Source organism: Pinus tabuliformis, chromosome 5_2 (assembly GCF_031772625.1).
Source record: "Pinus tabuliformis cultivar Carrire ecotype Pingquan chromosome 5_2, CPIR1, whole genome shotgun sequence".
Classification (NCBI taxonomy): domain Eukaryota; kingdom Viridiplantae; phylum Streptophyta; class Pinopsida; order Pinales; family Pinaceae; genus Pinus; species Pinus tabuliformis.
In genome coordinates, this window is record NC_142306.1 from 110,009,246 (window position 1) to 110,016,809 (window position 7,564).

A 7,564-nucleotide genomic window follows, 5' to 3' on the forward strand; every position below is an offset into this window, starting at 1 on the left:
ATAAGGTTACATTTTCCATCATGGAAACTATAGGGTTAAATTTACTAGATGGAGACTCTATTCATGGGAGTGTCTAAAGGATAAGTCCAATGGAAGGGAAGTTTCAATTTGATCGATGAGATTCTTTTTTAGTCTAGCGTTGACTTCAGTAAGACATGCTTTCTATTGTATTGTGAGGGAAACTAGTCTTGTGTTTTATTCTTAAGCTTCATGTGTTTGAGGAATACTTTATTGTTCAAATTACATTAATTATATGACCCTACCTGTTTCTCTTTGTGATTGTGCTATTGATTGTCCATCTAGCATCTGAGTCGAACTCATAATCTCTCATTTATTTGGGTGTATTTTGATCTTGAGGTGCTTCTACTTATGAACTTTTCACATGATTATGTCTTTCTTATTTTCCTCGGTATAGGTCTTTTTGGTTAGATCGTTGGGGATTGGGAATTATCCTATTCTTGACTCTCTTCATGTGGGGTGGATTTGGTGGTTGCTCATTCATTATCCACCATATTTGAGCTATGTGTTGGACATTCAGTCTCTAAATCACATTCTTACTCTGGTTCTAAGAATTTGTATTGCTAACTATTTTTGTGTTCTATGAGTGGTATTATTTGATTTTTTTTTGTTTTCTTATGATGACATTGATGATTTGATAGTCTGGTGGTATGTGATTTCTTGAGTCTCCATTTTTTTATAGTCTTTTATGAGCATTTATGATACTCTTCCTTCTTTTAGTAGGTGGTCGTTGTGTCACTTATTTCAGATAGATTCCTCAATTATCGGGTTGATGGATGAGTATTTTTTATTTTTTTATTAAACATTGGTGGACATGTATTTTTTCCAGATGATGTTTTGTGTTATAGTTGATGTTGATAGTTTCAAGGGCATTTTAGGGTCTTTGATGGAGACCTCTTCATTTGGGACCCATGCAGACATTTTGGATGATGCCACAAGCTTAGAGCAGGTAGCAATTAATGTTGAGGGTCATGTGTCTACTTCTTTTCTTGAATCCTGCCAATTTTTTACGTATAATCATGTTAATTCTAGGGCCCTTACCTCATCTCGTTCCCATGCACATAGTTTACTTATTATGAAGGGAAAATTGGGAAACCAAAAGGTGGTAATACCTAGTGTGAAATTGAAGACACTTACCTTTGGACATGATGTAACAACAAATAGGATTTTGGGTCTTTCGTCCCATTGTTTAGTCAGGTGCTAGGATTTTGGCAAGGTCAATATTGCACAAATGAAGGTGGGGATGGAAAGTTGTTGGACTCCCATTATCGGATAGGCTCCAAAAATGAGCCTACTAGTTAAATACTGGTATTGTTTTTATTTTCTCTATGATCAAGAAGCTAAGAGGATTGTATCCAAACCATGGGTAAAGGGTCTATGTTTCCTTAGTTTGTTGAGATGGAATATACATTTTAATACCCTCAAAGATTTTCCTCAGCATAAAGTGGTCTGGGTTAAGTTTCTTGGATTTCCTATTGAACTATGGACAAGGAGGGCTATCACTAACATTGGAAACAAGGTAGGAAGATTTGTTTTCCTTGATGAAAAGAGTTTGGTTGCGGTGGATAAATGGGTAGCTTGGTTCTTGATGGACGTCGACGTCTCGTGAGGCCTTAATTGGAACTTGAACTTAGAAGGGAGGGAAATCAACAAAGTAAATGTATTGATTATTGGAGAATCTCATTTAGATGTCTTTCTTGCCACAAAACAAGACATCTGATATAGAATCGCCCTTCGGAAGGAAAAAATTGAATTGAAGATTAAGAGCATTTGTTTTTAACAAGATGCTATTGATGGGGTGGATGCACACTTAGAGACCCATTCAGTAAATTCCAAAGGTACTGACCCTGATTTGTTTTCTTTCTCACCTTGTGTAAATTCACAACCTTTTTCAGAATTTATGGATGGTACCGAGCAAGGAGAGGGTTAGAATGTTGTAAACACTGATGTGTTATAATCACAATCGTAGGTGCATGTTCAAGGTATTGGTCCTCAATTCAATCCCATGGCTCATACTCTCCCTTTTCCACCTTCCTCCAAGGGATAATATAGTGAGGAGGCAGTTCCCGTTGATGTGACACATTGTTTCTAGCATAAAATTTATTGACAATGGAGCTTTATCAGTGGAGCGTAGTTCAAATAGTACAAATCAAGGGGAGAATTTACAGGGTTTTGATAAGTCTCTATTATCTCCTCCTTCAACTATGTCTCCCTTTGGTTATGTGATCCCAGTTGTAGGAGAGTCTCCTTCTCCTTCAACACATCCTTCGTTCAATATTTCCTTCTTTCTGCCCATTCCACTTGAACCCTTTCCAATCTATACTTCAACCCATTCCCCATATGCTGCTGTGTCCCCATCTTTGACAAAATTTGTTACTGTCTATAAAAAAGGAAAGAAATATAAGGTTCCAGATGATTTAGCTCTGATGTCAATTCTAATTCATCTTCAGCGGAATTTTTCTCCACATTAGGGGACTTCATCATGGGAACTTTGAGACTTTCCCATTTTTCAAGTTCAATAATGACTATAATGTCATTAAATATAATAGGCCTTGGGGATTACTCTTAGTGAAATTCCTTGCGTCATTTGTTGAAGGTTCATAACCTAGTCTTAATTCTTATTCATCAATCTATGTCTTAGATGGACAAGGCTAAGATTTATTTCTTGAGCTTGTGTCCTAGGTGGCATCTATGCGCAATTGATGCAAGGGCCCACTTAGGGGGGCTGATAGCTATTTGGGATCCCTTTTGGACTCATTTCATGCAATATTTTTTCTTTGTTGGGATTCTTATCACATGTATGTTTTGATGTTTTCATATGAGAAAGCATGTCCTAAATTGCTATGCTCCTTACTAAGATAAAAGAGTTTTCTGGAAAAATGTTGAAATGAGGGATATTTTGAATATTGAGGGTTTGATCATTGCTAGTGACCTAAACCTTACCCTGTCGATTTGTGAGACTTGGGGTGGTTAAGCTAAGTTAGATCCAAAAAATATGTATTTAAAATGGACTTTTGATCATCACAATTTGGTCGATGTGGTTCTTGTTCCTATCCGTTTGACTTGGAAAAAAGATAGATCCAATAATTATGGTATAACAAAAAGATTGGATAGATTTTTGGTTAAGGATAACCTCATGTTTCAACTGTGTGGTTGCAGGTTGTGGGTGGTTTCTTCCAGGATATCAGACCACTTGCCGTTATTTTTAGAGTGGAAGCAGTTGTAGAGGTATCATAAGCTCTTGTATAAGTTCAACCATGCATGGTTGAAGGAGTAGGATTTTCAAGATTTAGTTCAATATGTTTGGGACAAAAAATCTTTAGAGGTGGTCAAGGGACACATGAATAGGGTTTGTGAGAAATTAAGGCAACTAAGAAGAAGAGTAAATCAATGGGAAAGTAAGAGGAAGAAAAATTTGATGGATTAATGAGAGGTTGAGAGGTTGGAATTTCTAGCAAATCATTTCGGGTGAATGTTTTCTCTTGGGAAGTATTACTTGAAGCAAAAAATTTGGAACATAGGAAGATATGTATTCTGAGGTTTTAGGAAGAGAGCTGGTAGCTCAAGAGGCGGGCTATTTGGTTGCAAGTTGGTGATCGAAACACAAAATATTTTTACAGATTTGTCTCCCAATATAAAAGAGATAATGCTATTTGGGAAATGAAATGTGAGGATGGAAATGTGATCTACAACCTAGACTAGGACATTCAAAGAAAAGTTGTTTGTCATTTTAAAGCTCAAAATTCTGCTAGAAATGATTTGGAGGTTGATCACTAGATTAGAGTAGCTCAGTATGCCTTGAATATTTTCTCATTCAAAGACAGCGAGGAAGTGGATCAACCAATAAATTTGGAATAGGTGGGAAGGACCCTTAGGACATTATAAAAGGATAAGAGTCTAGGCCCTGATGGCTAGAAAATTGAGCTTTTCTTATTCTTTTTTTATTTAATGGGTAGCGATCTACTCAAATTGGTGGAGTCTAGAGTTTCCCTGAAGATTACATGTGTTTTAAATTCTACCCTTGTTTCTTTTATTCTTTGGTTTTTATTTGTTATCGCTCAATTTCTCTTTGCAATCTGTTATACAAATTGATTTCCAAAATCGTTGCACTAACGCTTAGGGATAAATTCGATGCACATCTATCCCTCAAGCAATTTGGTTTCTTGAATCATCATCAAATACATGATGGCATGGCTATATCACAATAATGTATGCATTTTAAAAAAACAAAACATTTAAAAGCCTTGTTGCTAAAAATAGATCTTGTGAAGTCATATGATTGCATTGATTCGACATTCTTGAATTTGGTTTTATATAGATTGGGGTTGGACTTTAATGTGGTGGAGTGGATCATGGCCAGCATTTCCTCGATAAATTTTTCTATTCTTATAAATGGTATCCCCTCTTATTTCTTCAAGGCTTCTAGATGAGTTAGACAGGGATGTTCTCTTTCACCCTTGTTATTATTGTTTGTTGTTGAAAACTTTAGTAGGTTGATACTGGTGGAGAAGCATAATGGAAATATATTTGGGGTCATGATCTCAAGACATATGTTAGTCACTCATATTTTATTTGTTGATGACATTTTTCTGTTTGGAAAAGGAGAATGGCTGGAATGGTTAAATTACTCAAGGGTAATTGAGAAATTTAGTAACACATCAGGACTAGTAGCTAGCAAAGGGAAGTCACACTTCATTCATTCGGGGCCAGTGGATGATGATGTAAAAAGGGATGTTTTGGTGCTTCTTAATATAAATTTCCAACCATTATCTAGTATCTTCACTTACCTAGGTTTTGATATCAAAGCCTATGACTACCATATTGAGGATTGATTATGGATTCTAAGGAAATTTGAATAGAAATTGTTCAATTGGTCCTTGAAATGGATCTCATTTGAAGGTCGGTTGACTCTTCTAAAAGCCTCTTTGAAAAATATTCGGGTACATTGGTTAATGGTGGAAAACGTAATTGTACTCATTTAAAAAAAATAAAGGTCTTTGTGGAAAACTTTTTATGGTTTGGCTTAAAGGATCACCACAAATTCCACTTTGTAGAGATTGATGACCTGACCATTCCATTAGGAGAAGGTGGTTGGGGGCTGAAGAATGTCTTGTTGTTTGGTTGGGAACTCCTTATCAAATCTCTATGGATAACTCTATTTAAGGAGGGTATTTGGAACGGTTTAATCATGGACAAGTACTTTAAATATGTGGGGTTTTTTTATTGGTTAAAGTGTCAAAACCAACATAAAGGAAACTTTTCATTTATTTGGAGAAGATTAATTTCTATCAAAATATGGATATATCAGAGAATATTCAATGGCTAGTGGGATCGAGGAGGCTTATAGTGATTGGAGAGGATGAGCTCATGGGTACTTCCGAGCTTCATATTATTTCCCCTCAGTTGAATAGACACTCAGAGCCAAAGGTATTTTATAATTATATCAAGTGTATAAACATCATTGTTAAATGTATTCCAGATTGGCTGTTGGCTCAACACATTGGACTTTCAGGCGATCAGGCTCGCGAATGGAATTTATATATTTAGGATTTAGTGCAAGAAGATATTTACCTAATTCATAAGATAAATAATATTAGTTGGAAAGGTTTAAGTTTCAATGAAGTTGTGGAGGTTAAAGTTGTATATCCATATATTGAAAATTCCTTTGCTCCATAGAAGAGGCTTTGGTGGTTTACCAAGATTTGGAAATGGAAATCTCCATTAAAGATTAAGTTTTTCATTTTTTGACTTTGAAAGACAATATTATCACAAGGGACAACTTAAAAAGAAGGGGATTTATATGACTTGGTATGTGTTCTTTGTGTGAATCTAAGGAAGAAATTGCTTTACATTTGTTTTTGCTGTACGATTTTGAAAAGGGACTTTGGAGTGGGGTGACTGAGATGTTGGGTATAAAATCTATGTGGAACCATCACAACATTAGTGACTATATTCTGGAATGGGCACAAAGAAACCTCACAAATAAGGCACTTCCTCTTTATATTTTCTAGTGTCTATGGAAGAGGAGGAATGTAATTTTTTTAAAGGGAAGTATCCTTACCTATTTGTTGCATGCGAATGATTAGATATTATCTAGAGACTTGTGAATCAATCAAAATATCAAGGTGCAAAGTTATTTTCTAGGACAGCCATAGTTATTTCCTATTGCTTTCTTTGATGGGGCTTGTATAAATTTGGATTGTGGGAGTGGAGGGGTAATCCATCTATCTGAAACACATTATATCAAATTGTTTTGGAACAATAACAGAAACTCAAATTAAAGGGAAAAGTTACTTGCTTTATGGTACATCTTGTTCTTTGCAATGTCAAAATATATTACCTTCCTAGAAGTTTGTGGAGACTCTAAGGTGACCATTCAGTGGAAAAAAGGTGAGGCCAGGTTAGATACTCCTTCCCTTACCATTGGGAAAAGAAAGATTTTGGATATTATTCCATTTTTCAGGCATATTTCTTTTCACCATGTTTATCGAGAGTTAAATACAAAGGCATGCCAACTTTTCAAAATAGGAGGTATTGTTGTTGTTGTTATTGTATTTCATGAAGAATTTATAGGGGAGTCTCTGCTAGATAGGGGATCTTCCCTCTCTACCGAGTTTGAGGGGACTTGATTTACTTTTCTTTTTTGAGGATTTCCAGATCACACAATTTGTATTGTGCTATGGATAATTTTGAGTAGCTTATATTATGGAGTTATATACAAATTTTTTTTTTAATATATATATATATATATATATATATATATATATATATATATATATATACATTCCAAGATATAATGTCTTTGGAGATGGGATTTAGATAATGTAGATTCCATGATGTGGATCCATTTTGATAGATGTAAACATTTTTCTTTATGAAACATGTTTTAAGTTTTTTCTTACAGAAAAAATTACAACCGTTATACAAATATATTACCATTCCTACAATCTTAACATCATAAAATCCTTCCCACCTACTTTAATAATACCAAGGTATTCAAAACATAGTCAAGTTAATGTCAGAGTTCTTATAATTTACCTTGGTTATAGTAAAATGTCACATTAAATGATATTTAAATTGAGCTTACATTCTTATAAAAATAATATCTTGATCTTGATTTCCAGATTTGATTTTTTCTATCACGTGATATAGAATAAGCATACCAAACAAAATTTGGTTAGAAAAACTATATCAATTTGACATTCATTTATTCATTGTAGAATAAATTAATTTGTTTTTCTATCACAAAATATACAATAGCATGCCAAACAAAATTAATTTGAGAAAACTGTATCATTTTAACTTCTATTTATTAGTGACCCCGGATGTGGGTGGCCAAGTGGCATCTGAAGGCACTAAAAATCTTAATGTCAGACATTGCACCAATAATTAACGTGGGATAATGGCAGTGCGCTAGGTCAACCATCTTTGCATGCCCGAGAAAATGCAAGTGTTGGTGTGGCAAGAATGTAAGAACTTAGCATTTAAGGTTAACTTGGGAGAAGCAATCTTATTTAACAAGTGACCTATTTAATTGCCCACCTAC